The 22,581-nt window shown below is 50.4% G+C and overlaps 1 long non-coding RNA gene across 3 annotated transcripts in view; it reads left to right on the plus strand.

The window, feature by feature from the left end:
• Nucleotides 1-22,581, plus strand: part of LOC110344321 (uncharacterized) — a 110,435-nt gene that overhangs the window by 71,039 nt on the left and 16,815 nt on the right. The window contains exons 4-5 of one of the 3 annotated variants that reach the window (XR_015451689.1): nucleotides 2,457-2,514; nucleotides 3,242-3,945. The exons of the other annotated variants lie outside the window; for them this stretch is intronic. This is a non-coding gene — a long non-coding RNA (uncharacterized LOC110344321). Of the gene's footprint in view, nucleotides 1-2,456; nucleotides 2,515-3,241; nucleotides 3,946-22,581 lie in introns of those variants that run through there. 3 annotated transcript variants of the gene reach the window in all.

The following is a 22,581-nucleotide window of genomic DNA, read 5'->3' on the forward strand; positions in this document are numbered from 1 at the left end:
TGTTTATAATAGAGGTTCTTAAGGCCCTAATGAGAAGGCTGCTCATTGCAGGGAAGAGGATGATTAAGGCTCTGCCAGACAGATCAGGGACAGGAACAAAGGCCTGTTAATTACTACAGAGGGACAGGAGGAGAGCCAGGCCTGCTAGCCATTCGCCCAGAGCCTCCCCAGACAGGTATCTTCCTATTCTCCCAGCTCACCTTTGCCCCCAGTCCAGGTGACTTCTGGGGAGAGGACTGGCTAGATCCCCAGGGCTAGATTCTGTGGCTCTGGGCCATTTCCACTCTCCCAAGGGAGTAATTTCAGGCTGTACCCATGGCACATGCAGATGTATCATCTGGAGTTACCTTGGAAAAGGATCAGAGGAAGCCATGCTCCTTGATGGCTTGGCCACTCTCTGAGCCACTAGGAGGCAGCCCACAGGAACTTCCAGGCCCTGGAATGGGGATGACCGTCATTCCCCTGCTTCTGTTCAGGTCAAGACTTCAGTGAGCCTAGGGAGTGGATGGTAAAGCCCCTCTTTCCAGCCTTCAGGGTCCCCGGGAGACATGGGTGTACCTGTGGAGATCCAGGCTGGAAGAGTTCTTGCCAAGTTGGTTTTGAAGCTCTTTAACAACCAGAGTTCATGACATGCCAAAAAAAAGTATAAGGTTTGGGCCAACAGACAAACCTGGGTTCAAATCCCAGATCTGTACATGTCCTGTACCGCTTATTAACCTCTCTGGGGACCAGACTCTCCATCTGTAAATGGGATAATCTCACCCAGCAACCTGGATTGGCTTGATGATTCAATGAGGTAGCATTGACAAAGTCTGGCACATAGTAGGTGCTCAGTGCATGATGATGACCACTTCCCCCTGCTCTTGGGGAGCTGGATTGATATGCTGAAGCTGAAGATCTTGGAAGTCTTCATGATCCACAAGGACATGGGGATGATTGTATTTAGTATCTAGTGTCCTTAACCATAATTCAGCTCCTAGCTCCTCTTTTGTGACAACTGTCTGGGAATATTGAGGAGGGAGTCCCTGGGATGGTGCACTCCCCTCCTACTCTTCAGGACTCAAGAGACAAAGGGAAGATGAGAAGAGAGTAATGAGAGCCACAGGCTTGGGAGCCCCCTAATTTTCCCATGGGAAGGGTGGAACCAGAGGAATAAGAGATGCTATATAAAGCAGGGTGAACCTGGGAGTCAAGAGTGAAATTTGAATGTTGTTAGGAGAATGATCATCGTGTAAAAGTCCAAACCAGAGGTTTCTCAACTAGAACCCAAGCTTTGAGGCTCAGACTCCCCGGGGGATATGGTGTCATCTTGGTCCTCTTTGGGGTGAGTCTGGGGTGAATGGGATCAGTGGCCATGATGTCATGGAAGGAGTGGGGGACCAGGAAAGCAGGTGGGAATCTCAGCACCTTCTTTTGCCCACCAAAGCGCTTTCCTTGGAGCTGTCCATGGTACTGGGCCAGATCCCACCCAGCACGGCCTTGCTGGTCACTCCTGCCCTCTCCACCAGTCACTGGTCTGTCAGTCTCCTTACCTGGCAGGCCCAGCCCACAGCACTGATCCCTGCTGCAAGTCCCAGTACATTTGGACAAACTCAAACTGAGGATGAGTTTTAGCTCCGGGCTTCGTGCTAACAACAATGTAGTCTCTGATCTGCCTGTTTCTGTGTGCACCTTAACCAGCACTCACACTTGATCTCAAAGCCTTCCTTAATCACCATCACTATTTCCAGCCTCAGCCCTAGGAATTGTCTGAATTGGAGCTACACCCTAATCTCGGACTGAACCTGGGTTCCAAAGACTTGGGCTGGGTAAAGAACTGGCCCCTCCCTACTTCTGCTTCTCTCCCTCCTCATTATGATCATGGTTGAGCATCTGTGGCAGGCATTGGGAATGGAGACGGGTGTCCTATCCTGTCCCTGCTTCCATGTCCTTGGCTGTGAGCTCCTCTCAGCCTCATCATCAGACAGAGGAGCCCAGGCATTGACAAATTCATGTTAATGTCAGCATGGCCAAGCATTCTCACAAGAGGGGGAGTCCTTGGAGGAGATGTCACCATCATTTTCCAAAGGCAAAGGGCAGAGGGGGCCAGGGAATAGTTTGACTCTGCCCATTGCTCTCCACTTGCCTTGTGTTGCTGATTCCTGCCTCCAGGAACCGAAGGATGCTGGTTGTGGGGAGGGTGCGGAGAGAAGGGGAGGGTTAAGCAGGAGAGACTTTCTTACAGAAGACCAGTTTCAGCTGAGGGACAGTGTCAGGAGGGGTGGGCAGAGAGAAGAGAGTGTGGCTGAGATGGAGGACAAGATGGAGAAGGCCACTGTGGCCTGGGTGGGACTTTTCCTATGTCCCAGACCAGTCACAGGGGAAAGGGAATAGGGAGCAGAGAATTTGAAAAGGAGAACATCTGTCCTTCCCTCCTGGGGCTGATTCCTTGCGGGGTTCATTCTTTTATTCAACAGAGAGGGATGAGGAAATGGCAGCCAGAAGAAGATGTGCTGCATTTCTGGGGGGACCACGGTAAGCCCCACGGGTCTCTTTGACTGACTCTGTCCTCCTCCACTCCCTCCTCCATGCCCCCTTCCTCGTCCCGGCTGTACCTGGGCTCTGGCTCCAGCCCCACTCACGCCTTCTCCATCCTTTGGAGCATTATCTCACTGAATCATCCAACCAACCCAGGATGGTAGCAGACTTCGTTGCTCAAGGCCAGAGGACCCCGCCCAAGATACCCATAAGGACTCTCCTCCCCAAGCACTCAGACTGCTTCCTCTTTCCTGACAAATGCCTCCCAAGCCTTCTCTGTCTCTCTGGGTCACCTGTGGTTGGGGTGAACATATAATATGTCCAAGCTGAGATGCTACTGAAACCAAAAGGGTCGCTTGAGTGATTATGTAGGGGCAGCAGGAATTGTACCAGATGCCCTCAGTGGGCCCCCTGAGGTCGCTCCTTGCCACCCTCAGCTCCTTGAGATCCTGCCAACTGCTGGCTCAGGTCCTCCAACAGCTTCCTGGGCCTGGAATGGGAGGGGGAGTGGCACCCAGCCCCGCTTCTGCTTCCTGCGCTGTGCTCTTGGCCAGTGCACCTCTCTGTGGGGTGCTTACTCTGCTCTGTTCATCTCCCACTGAGACAGAGAATATGACAGACAGACACACTACATACATGTGGCCCCTGGAGTTATTGTCCCCATTTCCTGCCCAGATTTTGACCTCAATTACTTACATTTAATTTCCTTCCTCTTCTTTCCCAGTGGCCTGCATCTCTCTTCCTCTGTGGCCTCCACCCTTCTCAGAGTCTGCACCAAGTACTGACGACTCCTCCCCGATGTCAGCCACAGCCACCCAGTTCCAAGCAGGGGAGGTGGTAGCTTTCTCCTCTGCTGGCCTTAGCACAGCCTTGGGGACCCAGAGGAACTTCATCATATTGATTCGCCATTGATAGAACCCATCTTTAGGCCACTGGTTCTCAAACATAAGCATGTATCAGAATTGCCTGGCAGGCTTGTTAAAACCTGAATTACTGGCCCCAACACCAGCTTCTGACTTAATAAATAAGGGATGGGGGCTGAGAGTTTGCATTTCTAACAAGTTCTTAGGTGATGCTGATGTTGTTGCTCTTTCGGGATCACACTCTGAGAACCACTGTTGTTCTCAGCAAAAACCTCACTTGCCCTTCCAGTCTAAGGGGGTAGAGGAGGAAAGCTGATCTCATTGGGGAGAGGGGAGATGGGATAAACACTTTAGACCTCCTGGAAATAAAGCCCCATCTCAGCGATATCCTCAAGCTGGGCAGCAATGTTCAAGTTTAATGTGCATGGAGGAATGAGAGGAAGGGAGCCAAGGAGGGCAGGAGCTGGGGAGGTGGCTGCATATTTAATGCTGTTCCTGGCTTTGAAGGTCCTAAGGAAGGCAGGAGCATGGCAGCCAGTGACAGCTCCATTGTGATAGGGGATGGGGAGAGATGCACCCTGCCACGGCTCCTTGGCAGGGCGGGGTGCGGGGGCTGGAGGGATGGGCCAGGCAAGGTGAGGAGGGGGAAGGGAAGGAGGGCTAGGTGTGGATGGGAGATGAGGAGTAGCCTTGACAGGGTCTCCTGTCACTTCATCTCCTTCTCCCCAGCCTAAGAGGTGGTGGGGAGATTCCTGCAGGCCTGGAGATTTCCTCATGCTGCTTCCAAAGACCTGCCTCTGATCCTAAGGGAATCTCTGAGACATCCTTCCTTCTCCAAGAAATATCTCAATATTTGCAGAAGTGTAAAGCTGAGCTCTGGTGCATCAGGAGCTTCTAAGTTGCAAGACAACAGTAATTACCCATTTCTATTCAGTCTCACATCGATAACACACTTGCTCCTTCGTGCTCCACCCCCCCACCCCAATCTCCTTCCAGTGAGGCCAAAGCCATTTCTAAAAGGCATATGATGGAGGATTTGGGTGGAATCTCTGAACTTTCTAAAAAAGCCCTCCTTCCTCTTAGTTTTAGGTCCTTGGGCTCACCCTCAGCACAGCCCTGATGAGTGAATTTAGCATCTGAGACCCACAATGATGGGGAGTGAAGGAGGAAGGGTTTCTGCTCAGAGACAAAGTTGGCCTGGGGTCCTTTCTGGGGCCAGAGTGGGGTGTGTGTGCACAGGCTCAGTGCCTCCTGTTCACAGCCTCAAAGGGCTCACAGCACCCCGAGTTGGCTGCAGTGACAGACATGCCCCTTCTGAGCTCAGCAGGGACCCATGCCAGCCTCCAAGGGGTCCCAGCTCCTTTGGAACCCATACCCCTGCTTTCTTGCTCACACACATCATATTTTCAGCTCGAGACCAGCAGGAGGGTGAGGTCTGTGCAGGAGGCTCCTTGGGCAGAAGTTACACAGCTACAGCTGCGTTCTGCTCTGCCCCAGCCCTGCCCCATGTCTAGGGTTGCGTTTGCCCTTCAAATGACATTTGTATCCACAGAGTGGACAGGACCCTGGGAGATGGGAAGGGAGGAGGCAATGCGCCTGGCTTTCAGTCAGACAGATCCAGGCTCTAATCCTGCCCAGTTTTTAAGGGTTGGACCTTGGCCAAGTCATATGGCCCTTCTGCATCCTGAGAACGGGGATAATCATGTAGATTTTGCAGGGCACCTAGCACAGTGCCTGGCACCTGTGAGCTCCCAATAATGGCATGTGCCAGACCTTGAACTTGTCCATGCAAAATCTGTATGGGGCCACACCCCACCCAGGGGAACTTTTCTCCAGCCCACACCAGGTGGAACCAAGGGGCAGGCCTCAAGTCCCCTCCCTCAGAGCAACTGGAGTGAGCATTCAATCCTGATTAGCTCCACTGGGCTCCCTCATAACCTTTTCATTAGGAAATTATGTTTAATAGAAATTGTTCTGACACCTCTCAGCAGCGTTTCCCTGTAATTCATTATCACGGGGAGGGGGCCAGGCGGCTGAGTGCTCTGGGTCTCAGTTCCTTGGGGGAGGGGGCTCTCCTCTCCTCTCCCCATCCCTGGTCCATCCCTTGCGGGGTGAGTGGAAGAGACAAAGGACAGAGGTGTTTCTGCTCGGCATCCCCATGGAGAGGCAGGCTAGCTGTTGGTGCACATTTGGATGGGCCCAGCCTTCTCTCAGCTCCCTCCTCTGGTTCTGACTTAAGACCACCCAGCTATTGCCAGTGATGCATGTGTGTTGATTGCACCCTCAATTTTGTGTTGTCCTCATACTGTCTCCAGACAGAGGGGAGTGCAGTGTCCCCAGCAGCTGTGACACAGGCAGTGCCTAGGTGCTTGGGCTCTGCAGCCTCTCTTCTGCTGGAGGCACTAACTCTGGGCTGCTCCTTCCCTCTGGAAGCCTTACTGGGTGGGTGCCACCTGGGCTGCTCCTGCTGGACTGTCCTCCCTCTGCAGCTGGGCCAGGTGGAGGAGGTGTTCCACCTGCCAGAGTGCCAAGTTTGCATTCCCCTGCTGGGCTGGGACCCGGGAAGCCAGAGACCCGATGGGACTGTTCTTCTTCATCTGCTTGGGGTCTTGGGATTTGCCCCCCAGTGCCTCCCTGTCCCTGCTCTACCTCTGGGCAGTGCTGATGGACTCACTCCACCATCTCTATCTGCCCCTTGCCTCCAGATTTTGATGACTAACATTCCAGGCTGCTGTTCCTCCTATCTCGGTGCCTTGGGTTTTCTGCTCATGAAGGAGCCAGGCTCCTCAACCTGTAAGAGAGGAGCATGGTGGCCAGAGCAGTGCTTGCTTCCTAGTGCTTTGAGATCTGGGGCCAGCCCCGATGCCCCTGCATGACTTTCAGACCCCTTTGCCATTTCACACCAGCATCTGAAATCAGCAGCAGCCCGATCTCTCCCTGCCATATCACTCAGCAGTGTAATTGTGCAGAAAAAAATGTATTAACATGCAAAACACTCAGTTGTACTTCTTTATGTTAAATCCTTTTTTTGCTCTATCTCTCTTTTAATTTTTACAAGGTTTTTTCTCTTTCCCCCTCTTATAAAGAGGAGAGCCGGGCACGCGGGGAATCATTTCAACTCCCTTATAAATCTCCAAAATGAATACTTAAATTTGAGGAAAAAATACATTCTTAAACCTTTAATTTCCCTGCTATGAAGTGTAATGAAAAAGCCTGATTATTTTTAATTCTTCCCTTTAATAATTCAGCGGCAGAGTGATTTAAGACTAGGATTCATAATTACCTTTCCGCTTTCTTGGCAAATGGAGTTTTAACAGAAATGAGAGCTCTGGTGACCGAAATGGATTTCAACAGGTTGCTGGGGGGTCGGGTCCGATGTCAATTGGTGGAGTGTCCCCAGGGCCTGTAAGATGTGCAGTCTGGACTGGACACTGGGCCCAGGTGAATGGAAGGGAAAGTGTATCACTTGTGTTGGTGGGAACCAGCTGCTAAAATAGTAAGGGGAGGTCTGTGTGGGTTTTGAGAAACCTATGTACCCTGGAAGCCACAGATTGGTGAGAAGTGGCCATCAGAAAAGTCTTGCCTTATAATAATGAATAATAACCATAATATTAAGCCTAGGAGTTACCAAGTTATTAAGCATAGAGTTTTGCTCTATTAATTGAGCAAATACTATGTGCCAAATATCGTGCTAGGTGCTTCATGGTCATTCTCTCTCCTGACGCTCACAATAATCTATCCTGTCTGTGGGGAAACCAAGGCTCAGAGAGGACTGGACAAGCCAAAGCCAAGGAAAATGGCAGAGCTGGGGTGTGAGCTCAGTTGTGTCCAACTCTAAAGCCACCACTACCCTCTGCTAACTAAGATCCCAAACACTGCCCGGAGTTTGAGTTCATTACCCAGACATGGCACGTGTCCCCTTGGGGCTCACAGATACAGGCAGACATGCGGGCAATCAGGGTGATCAGGGTGATCATGGGGAGACCTGTGCAGAGTGCCCCAGGCTAGGGCAGTCAGAGTTCTGAGCCCTTCTACAGAGCCACTACCTGCTAGCTTGCAGACTCGGGGATATTGCTTGTCTGAGACTCAGTTTCCTATCTGTATAATAAAAACTGACTTGCCTAGTTCAGACGACTGTAATGAACTTCAAATGTGAAAATGTGGGTGGAAAATCCTTGTAAGACCTAAATCACTCTACCATTATTTGATAGCAGAAGACTTAAAGCACATCTGTTTCTGTCATACCCCACAGCCCTTTTTCCTGCTGCCTGCATGCCCAGACTTCTACCAAACCCAGTTCAGATTTACCTCCTCTCCCAGGAAGCTTCCTGGATTGATTCCTTTCAAGGCACATTGTTCTAGCTGCTTCTTTTTTTGTATTTCATATTCATTTGAGCCCTTAAATCCTTTGGCAGAGCGTAGGTGTCTGTATCTGTGTCTCCTACAGATGTTACATCATAGGACAGGGCTTTTATTCCCCCCACCTCTTTGGGAAGCTCAGATCTCTGGCTCTGCATTTGGGCTGCAACACATTGATAGTGCAGGTTCACTGCCTGCATGGGGACGGAGATCGTGAAAACCTATAGATAATCCCAAACCAAGAAATGGTGGTATTGAATATCTGAGGTGCAAAGGGAAACACCATGCAGTCATGAGTATGAGAGTGCACATACGTGCTCTCCTTCACTCCTGCACCTGCTCACCTGAGCTTGTCTATAGGCGGACACTGTCCCTAGCATTTACTTTATAGTTTATCAAGTGCTTCCCCATACGTTAAGTGACGTGGTTCTCTCAACGGCTTCCACCAGAGAGGCGGTGGCGGTGGTAGTAGTGAGGGTCATTGTCCTCTCTCAGAGCAAGAGAGGGTCCATGACCTGCCTACCACCCTTGCCGGGCATGGGGAGCCCAGGCCTACTGGCTCCTAAGCCATGGCGCACTCTGGACAGAGCAGGAGCTCCCATGACAGAGGGGGAGCTCTGGAGTGTGTACCAGGTACACATGTGTGCCCTCACTGAGTGTGGGAGGTGACTGGGGGCTCAGGAAGCCCAGAGATGTGAGCCTGGAGCAGAGCCCTCCCTGAGTCCAGCAGGAGTCGAAGCTGTGACCCAGCACACACACTTGGCCGAGTCGAACTGAGGACCTGGGAGCCGGGCCTTCTGCCTGTGGGATCAACAAGCCCCTGGGGGCCTGAGCAAGAAAGAAGGGACTGGAGCCCAAGGAGGGGGTCCTGAGGAGCTCTGCCCAGCCTGGGTGGGCTCCTCTTCTCCTCCCAATACTGCTCCCTGGAAGGAGGCAGCAGCAGAGGGGCCCTCAGAGACACTTGAGGCCTGATTGGGCATAAGTGTCTGATAATGACTCCCATCAAATGTCAAGCGGCCGTGCTGCGGCTCCTGGGGCTGATTGCTCCCCCTGAGAGGGTGCGGTGGGGGCGAGTCTGGTCCTGGATGCTTCTCCACTATGGAGATCCCACCCCAGGCTTGTCTGCAAGGCAGCTCTTCCCGCCTGGGCTCTCTCTGCTGGGAAATGCCTCAGGGTGTAAAGTGCTGAGGTGGATGGAAAGAGTGGGGCTGAGGCCAGCACTGACCCCTTTGGCCCAGTGCTGGGCCAGGGTCTCGCAATGGACAGAGGAGGAAGAAGCTTGATTGGCTCTTTGCAGAAAAGCCCAGCTTCTTCAAGGTCCTGGGGAGCATGGGCCACCCAGAGACTTGGTGACTATGACAGTAGCTGAGTGACTTTTCTGGTCTTGGCCTTGCCTCAGAACTGGCTCTCTGTCACCTCGCCTGAATTCTGTTGGTCACTGTGAGCGCTTCAGTTTGGATCTTGAATGTACCCTGAGGCTCATGTGTTAAAAGTCTGGTCCCCAACCTGTAGTATTACTAGGAGGTGGTGGAACCCTTAAGAGGTGGGGCTTAGTTGGAGAAAGTTAGGTCACTGGGGTCCTGGTCTTGAAGGGCTATTGAGACCCCCGTCCCTTCCTGTCCCTCTCTTTGCTTCCTGGTCACCATGAAGTGAACTTCCTCTGCTATGTATTGCTGCCACAATGTGCTATGTCACCACAGGCCCAAACAGAGCCAAATAGCCATGGACTGAAGCTTCTGAAACTCTGATTCAAAATAAACCTTTCTTCTCTTTAAGGTAACTCTCTCAGGTATTTTGTCAGAGTAACAGAAAGCTGAGTAACATAGCAAGTCACAAGACAGTTCAGATTCCACAGAAGAAACAAGCTCCATTTCTTGCTGGGAGAAGCTACAAAGCCACATCACAAAGGAGCGTGACTATAAGGAGGCAAGGATTTGGAGAATGCTATGGTTTGAAAATAGTTTGAGGGTCCCCCAAGGGTCCATATGCTGCAGACCTCATCCCTGGGGTAAGACAGCAATTGGGCAAACACTTGTAAACTCTAAAGTGCTATGCACATGTCAATTGCTTAGAGTTGCTGGCCCTCTCCTAGATAACAGGTTTACTGGGAAGAGCTGCTCCCTTGTCTTGGGGACTCATGGATTCCCTTTACTTCTGGTAATAGCTGATACTGGTTTTTCATCATTAAATAAGTGCTTCTTTGCCTGAAGAAACATCAGTTTGCTGAGCTAGACTCGTGGCAGAGAAAGTTGTAGAGATGAAGTTGTTGTCCTCAGATGGAGGAGGCTCAGGGGCCTAAATGTCACCCTGAGTGTTTGAGTATCTGACTTGTGCCAGCTGAACTTAAACAGAATCATGGCTGATAGACTTGTGAGGGAGATAGAACATAGCTCTTCTGCTCTCTGGGCTGTTGTTCTCCCTCTCACTTGGCCTATGGACGACCGAGTTCCAAGTCCACAGGGAGTAGAATAAGCCATAAAGGCTGTGGGTAAGATTCAGATGAGAGTAACCAAGACCTTCTTGACTGCAGTGAGTCATAATACTACTAATAATAACTAACTTTACTGAGGACTTACCATGTGCCAGGTACCATGCTAAACCTTTTGCAAACTGTATCCCATTGGGAGGTTAATACTACTTAGGTAAGTTGCTCAAGGTCACACAGAGGGTGAGAAGATGAGCTGGGCCTGAATGCAGATGGTCTGACTTCACCAGAGGTCTGACACTCATGGCTAAGGTCACATCCATTGCTTTCAGCGTTGGGCCGGCCCAGGCCCCTCTGCCATGTGGGGAGGTACACTATCAGGGGATGGAAAGTGCAGTGGCTTATCCATGGAAGGGGCAGCTGGGCTTCGTGTGTCTTCCCCAAGCAGAGCAGTGTACAGAGAATAAGTACATGAGCAGAACATGTCTGGCCAGGCTCTGTCTTTCAAGGAATGATGCGTCAGTCAGATACCCAAGCCATTAAGTGCCCCACCCCCCTGGGGGCTGATCTCTGGTTGTTTATCATGCCCAAGGGTGTGACACTGATTCCAGAAAGCTTGTCCATTTCCTCTGGCTCTTCCTGGAGAAAGGATAGAGTGGGGGTATGTGTGCAGGGCTGGCGAGGATGAGGGACAGACCTGGGATGGCAACACATTCCGTATGAGCATATTTCTCCAGGGGCCTTTGGAGAAAGGGGACTTTAATGAGGTTAGTGCCTTTATAAAAAAGCCCTGAGGGAGGCCCCTGCTCCTTCTACCATGAGAGGACACAGCTGAAGTTGCCAACTATGAACTCAAAAGCCCTCACTGGATACCAAATATGCTGGGGCCTTGATCTTGGACTTCTCAGCCTCCAGAACTGAGTAAAATAAATTTCTGTTATTTATAAGCTACTTGGTCTATGGTATTTTGTTATAGCAGCCTGAGCAGACTAAGATAGTCAGGGTCTGTAGCTGTAGTAATAGACACTGACTCTGACCTGGCTAAGCAGAAAAGGAATCTGTTAGCATGCTGGTGTCTCATACAATCATAGCAAGGGCTGAGAGCCAGAATGAAGGCTAAGTGGCAGGCACAGTGCCCACTCCACATACAACTGACCCAGTGGGAAACCCACAGCTGCTGCTGCCCCTCCAGGCACCAGGGGAGCTTCTTCTTTACTATTCTTGCTTACTGACTGAACTTCTGGGCCAGAAACTCAATCTTGCTATCCCACCTGCCCAACAGCCGGAAACTACCATTTCCACTCCTGCCAGCATGATGGATTCTGAGCATCACCTCCTTACAGTCCCTGATGAGTGAGTCTGATTGGTGGAATCTGAGTTACAGATCTGTGCTCCAACTGCAAAGGTGGCTGAGTAATCAAGTTTCTGCTTTCTAACTTGGGAAGTTACAACTGATAAGGTGAAGAAAACTCCCAAACATAGCAAGTTTGCAGCACAGTCAACCAACAACAAACATGGTAGAGTCTTCTACAAGGATGGTAAGGCCACAGACCAGACCCTGAAGTATGGCTTTCTTTCCCCAGTGAACTTCCTGTACTTAGCTCTGCTTAGTACAAAGTAGGCAGTCTGTATCTGCAGAACAAAGGACTCAATGACAGAGAAGGTGGTGATGAAGGTGGTGCTTAGATAATAAGTCCTTTTATTTATCAATATCCTATTAAAGATTTAAGGCATCTAGATAGATCTCAGTGCCTTATTTGACCAAGTTTGCTATCTAGTCTGTGACCTGGGCCGTTGGTCTGATTCTCCACACTGTGGCACATGGACAATGGTCTGGCTCTTTTAAAGGGGCAGGTGGGAACTGATCCAGTTCAGTTCAGAAACAAACATTTCAATAATCTCTGTGTACTTACTCAGCTGTTAGTTACTACAGTCAATGTGTCCACACCGTTTGCTCCTGGCCATTTGTTCTGATACTGCCTCAGGACTGGAGGAGCTGACCCCATCTCCAGAGCCAACAACACGGTTGGCCTATGCAATCCCCTCTCCTTGCCAGTCTCCTGGGTCAAGAATGAGCCAATATGAGGCAAGTGAGTTTTTTGGTGAGGGTGGAGAGAGACTTCTCAACACTTTTGGAAGAATCTGAGTTGCTGTCTGCTTGTTTTCTCTGAGAGTTACTGTGAGTGGATCTAACACTCATACTGCCACAGCTGCCTCATGGTTTAGTCACAGGATGAAGTGTACACACAAAACATTCACAGAGAAACCAGGCTGCCCTGCCTGCAAGTTTCCAGAGACAGCGAATTTCCAAATGATGGGAGCTACTTTGTTCAATAGTCTGTCTTTTGCCTCCCAATACCCACTCATAGGTACAATTGTTTAAGATGGGCTGAATGAAGAATAGCCCCTTTCCACAAATGTCCTTCCCTGGGCACTTGTGGCAATGTCTGAGATGTGCCAAGGAAGCCCTGTGTCTAGGGGATCCTGTTTAGGGTAGAAATGCTTTTAGCCCTTTAGTATCTCAGAGCATGGAGGAGTTTTCCAGGAAGGTGTGAAGCTAGCTGCCAACCACCACTTGGGATCCAGATGGGAAGAGATGGGGCAGAGGAGAGAGCGACAGTGTTGCTTTGCAGCAAATAAAGGTGGGGAGGTTGCTTTCTGTGTGCCTGCCCTGGCTGGCCACACTTTTCCTGGACAGGGTGAGATGAGACAGCCTCTGGGGAGCCCTCACATGTTCCTTGATCTCGGCAACAGGGGCAGAGGTTGTCAGGGACATTTCTGCCTTCAGAACACAGCCCCCCAGGGGCGTGGATCTGCTCCACATTATTTAAAGAGAAAGGAGGCCTGGTGCTCCAGAGGGCTCCGAACTGCTCCATATTTTCCTGAGAGGGGAGTCCGGTGGAACATAAATAAGACAATTTATTCAGAAAAACCATCTCCTCTATTTACATTTAAATTGAATAATTTAAAACACCTTTACCCATTTCCATAAATTATCCCCCATTGGATGGGCAACCCGACTGCACAGAGGGGGTGCCGTCCTGGGAAAAGCCTAATTACGTTCTCTGCTACAAGGCTGGGGAGGGGGGAGGGGGGAGGGCAGGGGGAGGGCAGGGGGGGGTGGGCAGGCCCAGGGGGAGGGAGCTCTTCGAGGAGGCTGGTGCTTGCCCTGGAATTGGCAGAAGAAGGAGGGGATGGAATACAATGGTGATGTCCCTTTAAGAACCTCAAAACAGGAAGAAAGAACCCCAAACTCTTCTTTTTCATGGGAGCCAGGTCATTGGGACATTATCCAAAGTCTGACCCTGGGTCATTTATCCTATTTTTATAACTTTGAGAGACACCCTCAGGACCCAAGGGAGGAAGGAAAAATAGAAAGAAAGTTCCCTCAGTGTTTAGTCACAGCCACCTTCTACTCGCCAGGCTGAGGGCTAGGGATACAGGACAGGCAGGCCCAGCCTGGCCCTTCAGGGCTCTCCGGTGGGGCCTAGAAAGGACTTTCACAGTCTGAGCAGAGGTGGGGGGCGGACAGAGAGACCCATTGGAGGTCAGAGGACAGGGAGGAAGTGTCCTCCAGGTGGTGGCTTTTGATATAGTCCCAGAGGATGGGTGGGTACAGGTGGATTTGGAACAGGGAGACAGCAGCCCTGAGAAGGGGACCAGGGTGAGCAAAGGCACAGAGATGGGAAGCCTCCTGGTTTGGGCTGAGGAGGCCGGGGTGGCTTCAGGAAGGAGTGGGTGGCAGCCTGGAGAGGTGCAGGGGCCTCGGGGCAGGGGAGGCTAAGCTTCACATCTCAGGGTGCTGGAGCTGCAGTGGAACTAGGGGGCATTGCCAAGGAGCTGTGTTCCTTAACAGTGCCGAGAGCTTGTGTGGGTAGGAGGTGGGCACTTGTGCCTCTGTCGCTGAGCCCTTTTGGATCCCTTAGGAAGGAAAGCCTCCTAGTGCTCAGTGCCTCCTTTTTCCCACCAGGGGCCCAGTAAGGCCCCAGACTCCTCCCGGCTCCACTGATGCAGAGGGGTTCTGACTCCGGGCAACAGCCAGTTTGGGTTCACAGGCTGTGGGGTCCCCCTGCCTCCAGGGTCTCCTGGGCTGTCTAGCCAGCCTCCTTAAAGTCACCCACACATGAGAGCCACCCCCACCTCCCTATTGTTTTTCTCCAGCTCTTCCCAAAGACGGGAGTTCACACCAGCTCCTCTCTCCAAGCAATGGCTTGGAGGAGAGAACAGTGCAGAACACTTTTAAAGGTAAGTGAGTGATAGGTTCTCAAATGCTTATGACAGTCCTATGTGGCAGGAACAATCAGCTCTGCTTGCAAGACAGGGTAACTGAGGCTCCAGGCTGGAGTCACAGGACTTGAACTTGGATCAACTACGTCTAAGAGTCTGGCTACTGCTGGCAGGCTGAGCTGTGTGGCTGACAAGGACGCAGATAGCAGTTGCTGGCACCATGCAGTGCTGTGCCGGGGGCCATGTGAGCAGATGGGGCATAAACCTCTCTGGGAAAACAGATTAAAGTGGCCGTGGTGGTGCTTAAAAGCTGTGCAGTCCCCTAGCATGTTAATGGGTCTGATCAGTGTGTTCCTTTGCTGTCTTCATGGGCCCTCCTGAGGCACAAGAAGCAGATCCAGCAGGAAAAATGTCTATGGGTCAGTGCACTCTTGGCCCCTTTCTGCCTTTTCGGAGCCAAGGCTCCCAAGACAAACACTCTATTTAGGAAACAGAGGTCTTCAGTAGCGGCCTCTGGGCTACCTTTTAGCCTAACCCTAGGATCTACTGTCTCCCTCAGTCAGGTCTCTGCTTTGCCCTTTCCTATTGAAGTTTAATCTATGTAGTTTCAGATCCCAAATCTACCTCTTACTAGTTGTGTAGTTGTTTTTTTTTGGTACCGGAGATCGAACTCGAGTCCTTGCGTTTGCGCAGCAGGTGGCAAAATCACCAAGCTAAATCCCTGGCCCCACTAGCTGTGTGGTTTTGGGAAAGTCCTTTCCCTCTCTGAACCCAAGTCTCTTCTGGATTATAATGGTGACCTCAGAAGATTGCTGTGAGAATTAGCTGAGATTGTAGAGTAAGTACATGGCATAGAGCGCAGCACATAGAGCAGGTGCCAGCTAAATGCCAGCTTCTTTTCTAATTGGTCTGCCACCTTTTAATGAAGTCTTCCCAGGTATGTCTCACCTTTCTTCAAAGTCCTGGGGAACCTTGTCTCGGAGACTTCTAGAACTCACTGCCTGCTCTGACTGTTGCAGTGCTTGTGGTCCCCTGGCCCTGGGGTGTGTAATTTATAGGTGGTGACCATGACTGATGGTGGAGCTGAGCTTGGCTGACCTGCTTCATCTCCTGTCTACACCCATTTTCTGCTGTTGATTTTGGACCATTGATTTAAGATGTTTATGTCTCACGCTGTGCCTCATTTTCCTCTTTTGTTAAAAGAGGTCAAATAACACTTACCTTACCATGAGGTATGTGTGTGTGCATGCATGTGTGTGTGTGTGTGTGGGGGGTAGGCTGCTCCCCACCAGGCGAGGTCCTCCTGGTAGAGACTGACTCCTTTCTATCTTGGGTCTCCTAAGCACCAACTAGAGATGATCCCCATCCTGGAGCCTTGAGGTGAATGAGGAAAAGACTCCACCTTCCCCCACCACCCACATCACAGACTCTGTGGTCATTCATCTTGCTAACTTGGCAATTATGCCAGAGGGCTTGCAAGTGTGGCTGGGACAATGGCAGAACTCTTTGGGAGACGATTGTTACCCCTCTATGGAGGTTTCCCATTTGGGTTTGGAGGTCAGTGATCTACAAAATGGGAATCTCCTTTTTAGTCAAGAAATGATTGGACATCTGTGGTGTGCAAGGAACTCCCTGAGCTATGTTCTGGATTAATAATGGGCCCATCAGAGATTCTTCAAGGTCCTAGCCCAGAGATAGCCCGAGATGCCATCTTGCTCATGCCAGCTTTGCCCCAAGGAGGTCAGTTAGCTTGGTTTTGCAGACCTGGGAGAGGGAATCCAGTAGGGGGCAGAGAGTTGTATGATGGGAGTGCTGCCCAGGATATCCTGGGACCTGGACCATGGCTCAGCCACACCAATTGTCTCTGGGCCTTGCTTTCCTTATGAAACAGGAAATGCCATTAAATAACAAAGATCACCTACAAGCCCTAAAATTCTCTCTTTCTAGTTCTTTGGGGTCTTTGATAAGTCTTATCTGAATCTCTTTTGCTGTATTTGAAGATTGCATGGTTGGTGATAGGAGAGCACCATTGGGTAGAGTGCCTAGCCTAGTCCTCAGCTTGGGGGGCTACATAGTTTCAATCTCATGGGAAAGATTGCAGTCTTTCGTTTTTGTTTTTCTTTTTTTTTGGTACTGGGGATTGAACTTGGGACCTTGGTCTTATGAGGCAGGCGACGGAACCACTGAGCTAAAACCCTGGCTGGAAGATTGCATTCTCATGAAATATTTAATGGGAAGAGTCTGCCTGTTAAAATCACTACTATCTCCTTGGGGACAGATCTCCTTTGTACAGTGGTCCTCAATTCACGAACTTAATTTGTTCCACGATTCTGTACAGTATGGCCATGGCCATGTCCATGTTCATGCAGGAAAGATAGCCACAGTTGTTTGTCACCTGATGCAGAGTTCACAAACAAAAACAAAATTTTGCCAAATGCTTCTGTTTGCAAGCCAGATTGTTCGCAAACAAAAGCTTTCATGAACTGAGGTACCATTGTGTTATTTGCAGCTTGCCCATACATTGCAGAACTAAGCCTAGCTAGAAATCTCCCCCTAAGGCCATGTGGGTTTCAGGGGTTCAAAGGGATTGTCCAAGGCACAAAGGAGGTTTCTGGGCCCTGAGCCCACCTCACTTACTGGAGCCTATGGTGGCATCTTGAGCAGGTTCTAGGAAATGGGCTCAGCCCCATGTTTGAAGCGGATCTTCATTCTGCCTGCTCTCTGAGAGCTGGGGAAAAAAGAGTGTGTGCTTTTTCTCTGTGTTAATAAAACCCAAAATGAGTCTTCATTAAGGGCTCCATTAAGAAGCCACTGTTATTCTTGGCACTCATTAGCGTTGCTGCTCACCACTAAATTGTCACACTGGTGTTTTCCCGGGGCTTCACAGAGCCCCCTCCTGGTGATGGAAAGCTGCTCTTTAGATAGATCTGACTTGCTGTGTCTGCGGGATAGAGGAAATAGTTTCCGACGAGTTCATCTCATTCATTCCCCTGTCCCCACACATTTGCTTGGCTCCTTTAGCTTTGCAGATAGCTAGAGCTCTTTCGTTAGACTGTTTAAGACACTTAGTAGACCCTACGTGGAAGTCCTTCCTCTTGTCTGACTGCCCCATTTGCTGCAATGTAAGCCCACTGGGACCATTCAAGGTGATACCAAGGAATATCTCTCTAAGAGCACTTTGCTTTCTTTTTACTGCTGAGTTCAGTCCCTGGGTTAAATTTGATAAATGATGAAACCCTGCTGACTTTGTGTATCCTGTGGTGAGATGCAAACCCAGACAAAGGATTTACCTAGGATTGGATGGTCTCTTAGATCCATTCCCTTTCCCTATTCATACCCTCATCTATCACCTGGAGCCCACCTTCACCTTTGTTCATTCCAGGCCCAAGGACAACACCTAGGACTTTTTCTAGGGCCTGTGGTCACCTGGTCCCTCCCCCAGAGGAACCACCTATCCTGAATCAAATGTGTGCTATGTAGCAGGCACTAGGATAGGCCTATTGCATTTAACCAAGTGACACTCCCAACAAGTGAGAATTTTGGGTGTGACTACTGTGTAAATTAAAACAAAACAGTCTCAAAGGGATTTGGGTCTTGGGTAATACAGATTGTAGAAGGCAAAGCCAGACTAGAGCCCAGGTCTTCAAGAGCTGTGGAGTTCACCAAACCATTCTTGTCTTCTTACCCTTCCAGATAATGACTGCTAACTACAGAAGGGATGCTGTGTGTGAAACATTTTTAATCACTAGCTGATGATGTGATAATAGAAAAATACTTTTTTTCTCACATGTTAGAATGTTTACATCCAAGTGAGCATTGTTTCTTTCCTCATAGTCCACTTGGAAAGTTGGGTCCCAGCTCTCATGTTACACATATTTCTCAAGTGTTTCAGAATCTTGTCATGTGAAATGGGACCCTACTGGCTATTTGATGGGGGCTGGGGAAAGGTGAGCGGGGGCATTCAGAACTACAGGACCCATGATCTTTCCTCATGTCTGAAACTACTTTTTGGGCCTGGGGATTTGAAATTCCCCTGGCAGAGCTTGGCTCTCTCACCCTGGGCCATCTGGGGTATCAGTGATCCGTAGATTACCATTTCCCTGTCAAAGATGTTACTGGTCTGGCTGTACCTGGAAGTCACACTAAGGGGAACTACTATCTCTTCTTCCATTGCAGCGCAAGTGTGGATCAGCCTTTTACAAAGCCATTTTCTGTTTTCCTACAGGAGTTTCTTTGCCTAAGGAGAGAGCTCTTCCACCACAGTAATCACTATTAGTCATCTCCTTCAATAAACGGAGTCTTTTTCCTTTTACAGTATTTTCATGGGGTGCAGAGAGGAAAGAGGAAAAAAGTTGGAGAGTTGCTGCTGGTGATGTCCTGCTTCTCTTCTTGTCTTTGGACTTGGAGAATCTGTGTAACAACCAACTTTGATGTTATCTCGCCTGCACCACTTCTTTGAGCTGTTTAAGCGTCTCCTTTGCAGATTCACACAACTTTGGCTATGTTTGGCTTCATTTTCAGACTTCAGAAATACTCTCTCTCTTTTTTTTTTAAAAAGAAATACTCATTTTTTTGAGGAACCAACCCAGCACTCACTTCCTATCTCCATCAGACTGACTGGGGCTTACTAAACTAGAGACAGGAAGTGCATGATGGGCTGACAAGGAGGAATTGCTGATGTGGGTTGATAGGTGTCAGTCTTTCTTCCTCTGTTTTCTTTCTTTTTTTTTTTTGGTGTGTGTGTTGGGAGGTAGGGGCCATTTTGTGAAGTTGGAGTCATATCAAGTGTGTGCAATTTAATAGGGACCCCTGGAGTTAGGTGCCCTGGACTCTGATATTTAAGACAAGCTCAATGAAAACTAAGGGAAATTACTTCACCCCTGTGAGCTTCAGTATTGTCATCTGCAGGATGGGAATAACTACCTATCTAGGGAGATTCTGAAGATCAAATGAGAAGACTCATATGAAGAGTTTTGCTCATGATTGGTGTACATTAGATTCAAAAACAAAAGCCAGGGCTGGGGTTGTAGCTGAGCGGTAGAGCGCTTGTCTAGCATGCATGAGGTGCTGGGTTCAATCCCCAGCACTGAAAAAAAAGGTCATTGTTGTGACTACTAACATATTAATGACAGTGGTTGGCTGTGAGCTGTTGCTGTTTTGGAGAGAGAGGAGCTGGATGGGAGCTGTCTGTGGTTCTGCATTCATTCAACCAAGAAGACAATTTCACCAACCTGATAGACCTTGGTCAGGCACTGTCTTAGGCACCAGATTCCTCAGGCAAATTGAAAGCCCTTTATGTGGATTCTCAGAGAGTCTCTGGGGTTACCTAGGTGAGAACATGTGGCAGTTTTGCCAGTGAACATGGGCTGTCTGGTGTACATGTGTATGAGTAGGCAGGGTTCCTAACACAGAGTGTGCTGTGTGTGAGAGAGAGGAGAGAATGAGTAGGTGGCTGACATGCCTGCAGCTCTCCTAGTGGACTGGCTGTAAGAAGGCCCTGGTGTGGACCTGGGGAGGGGCTGGCTTCCCCAGAACTCCCTAAAACACCAAAGTATACCCTGCTCCCACCTGTATCCGCAGCCCAGGCCAACAGAGCAGAGTAAATCAGCCCAGAGCCGAGCTGCTCCCCTGCCGGGCACTCCAAACTAATTTTCTGGTACATTATACACTTGGCCTTTTGAACAATCAATGGCCTTAAATGCTGTTTGGTTCCTGCAGCCAAATCCAAGAGAAATAAGACATAATCCATCTGGCTGATATGACTGGAGCAAGGCGGGAAAGAAAGAGAAAGACAGAGCCCGGAGCTGCCAAGGGGGGCTCTGCTGGGCTCAGGGAGGGCGGTGGAACTGGAGGGACCTGCCAGCTTTCAATGGGCCTTTAAGAGATATTAATGGCCGGCTAATCACAGCCCCGTTTGTCTCCATGCTGCCCGCCCACTCAAGCCATCACTCTCTGAAAGCTGAGCTCTGTGGGGGAGGCTGGCATAAGGCTCAGGACTAGGGTGCAGAGGGAGGGCCCAGCCCTTGCTGCAGACATCCTTGAACCCTAAACTGATGGGCCTGCCTTGGGTCTTGATGTGGAGTTAGATTTTGGACATAGAAGCCCTGGGATGGCAGCAGACAGGGAATCCCTGGGAGCAGGGGTTGTTTGGAAGGACCCACCATGGCTAGCAGGTGATACCATGATCCCCACAGGTCCTACCTGGGCTCAGCCTCCGGAAGGTGGAGTGTGAGGAGGGGCTGAGGGAGGAGGTGTTTGACTTGGTTTTTCCTGAAGGTTATTCTGCACATGGAGGGAGAAAGCAGAAACCTCCTACTCCAGGGCCTCTGCTCACCATGAGGTCAAGACTCTTGGGAGGACAAACAGCTGAGCAGCAGCCTTGGACAGTCCAGCCAGGAGAAGTGCATCCCAAACATGCTCAGTTTCTCTCTCTACCTCTGGCTTTTCCCACTCTTAGGGGGAGAGGTGGGGAGTGGGATGCCTGGCCCAGGATTCAGTTTCCCCATTTGTCTCTAGAAATGGTCACTATGTTGATCAGATAGGTGGAGGATGCAGAGCTCTACTGGATCCAGGGCCTTGGGCCATTTTCCTCTCCTGTTCCAAAGGTGGGTGAGATGACATTCATAAAGCCCAAATCACAGCAGACCCGTGAGATGAGGGAGTCAGGAACATTCCCTTTCCCCAGGAGTTCTGTGGAAGTGGTTCCTCTCAGAAGGAAAGAGGATGTGGGGGAGGCAGATGGGAGGTGGCAGCTCTCTTGCCCTGCACCTGGCTCTACCTGTCTGCACCTCCATGCATAGTCACACACCTGGGTTGCTGTTGGTACCACAGCCCCTGAGGAAGAGGGACAGGGGCTGGTGGCAAGGCCAATAAATTGGCAAAGCAGAGGAGTCAGGTAAGGGACAGGAAGCTTAGGCTGGAGGCATCTGCCATATAGAGGGGGCCTCACCTGGGCAGTTGGGCCTGCTGGGGGCTGATGAAAGGAAAGAGGGAAGCCACCTTAGCACTTACTTTGGCTGGAGCAGTCTTCTCTCCAGGTTTTTGGCGGAGGCTCCCAACTGTATACTACCAGGATCTGGGTGGGGTCTTCCTGTAAAGCCTGACCCTACTTGGCTCCCCTGGGCCCACCTGGTTCCACCTGGCCCTACTGAAATAGAGAGCTGCTCCTACACATCAGAGTAACTCAATTCCCAGCAGCAGCATCAGCAGCAGTGACAATACAGTGCTGGCATCAGCTCTGTGATGAGGGTGGAGCCTGTGCACCTCCCCAATGGGTAATTATGCTACAGCATGTTCTAGGGAGATGCGGACTTGTCTGACAAGGTGCATGCTTGTTCCTGATGCCAAGGCAGCTGGGGAGTTGAGCAGAGAGGCCAGGGGCTGAAGGTGATGGCATTGCTTGGGGCACCTGTCATGGGTAATGAGCTGCTGATCCCAAGGGGCAGCCATCCACTCATCCTTAGCTCAGGGAAGGAATAGCTAGAAGGGGCAGCCAGGTCTAAGACTCCTGAACAGGAGTGTGGGGGAGTGGAGGATGTCACATAAGTGATCCATGGCGTAACCATGATGACAGTGGCAGCAGTCCCAGTGTTTACAGGTTGTCCTGTACTTTTCAAAACATTTTCACATTTCATCTTCACCATAATGCTGTCATGAAGGGACACATCTTTATCCTATTTAAATGATGAAAAGCCACATCTGAGAAGACTCAGCAGTGTGGCCAAGGCTGCAGGGCAGCTGGGGCCAGAGCTGCTTTCTTAGCTTGCTGGCCGAGGCACCTTCTCTAGGTCCAAATTGGGACTCCTCGTCACAGCTGTGTCTGTGTGGCGCACTGAAGCTCTGGGGTGGGGGTCCAAAGAGGCCCAGAAGGACAAGGGGCCCTACCTGAGAGAGCTCCCTCCCACCAGCAGCGCTGCCATCACCATAAGCCTGGGTAAGGATTTCCACCAGGCGTGGGCAAGTGAGGGTTTCCACATGGCCACAGTGATGTGGGAGGAGGAGGCTGCTGACATCGATTGCCATCTGCGTGCTGGATGTGGTGGAAAAGACTGCATGACAGGCACCCCTTTGTGCACCGTGCACACATGATGATGGTGCCAACGAGCACCCCATCCATTTTGCACCAAGGCCTGGAGAACCCAGAAAAGATGAGAGGAGTTTGCAGCTAGCCTGAGGTTAATCACGGAAGGC

This window comes from Heterocephalus glaber, unplaced genomic scaffold, assembly GCF_053883595.1.
Source record: "Heterocephalus glaber isolate CG9 unplaced genomic scaffold, H.glaber_assembly_v1.0 deba00001429, whole genome shotgun sequence".
In the NCBI taxonomy this organism is placed as follows: Eukaryota; Metazoa; Chordata; class Mammalia; order Rodentia; family Bathyergidae; genus Heterocephalus; species Heterocephalus glaber.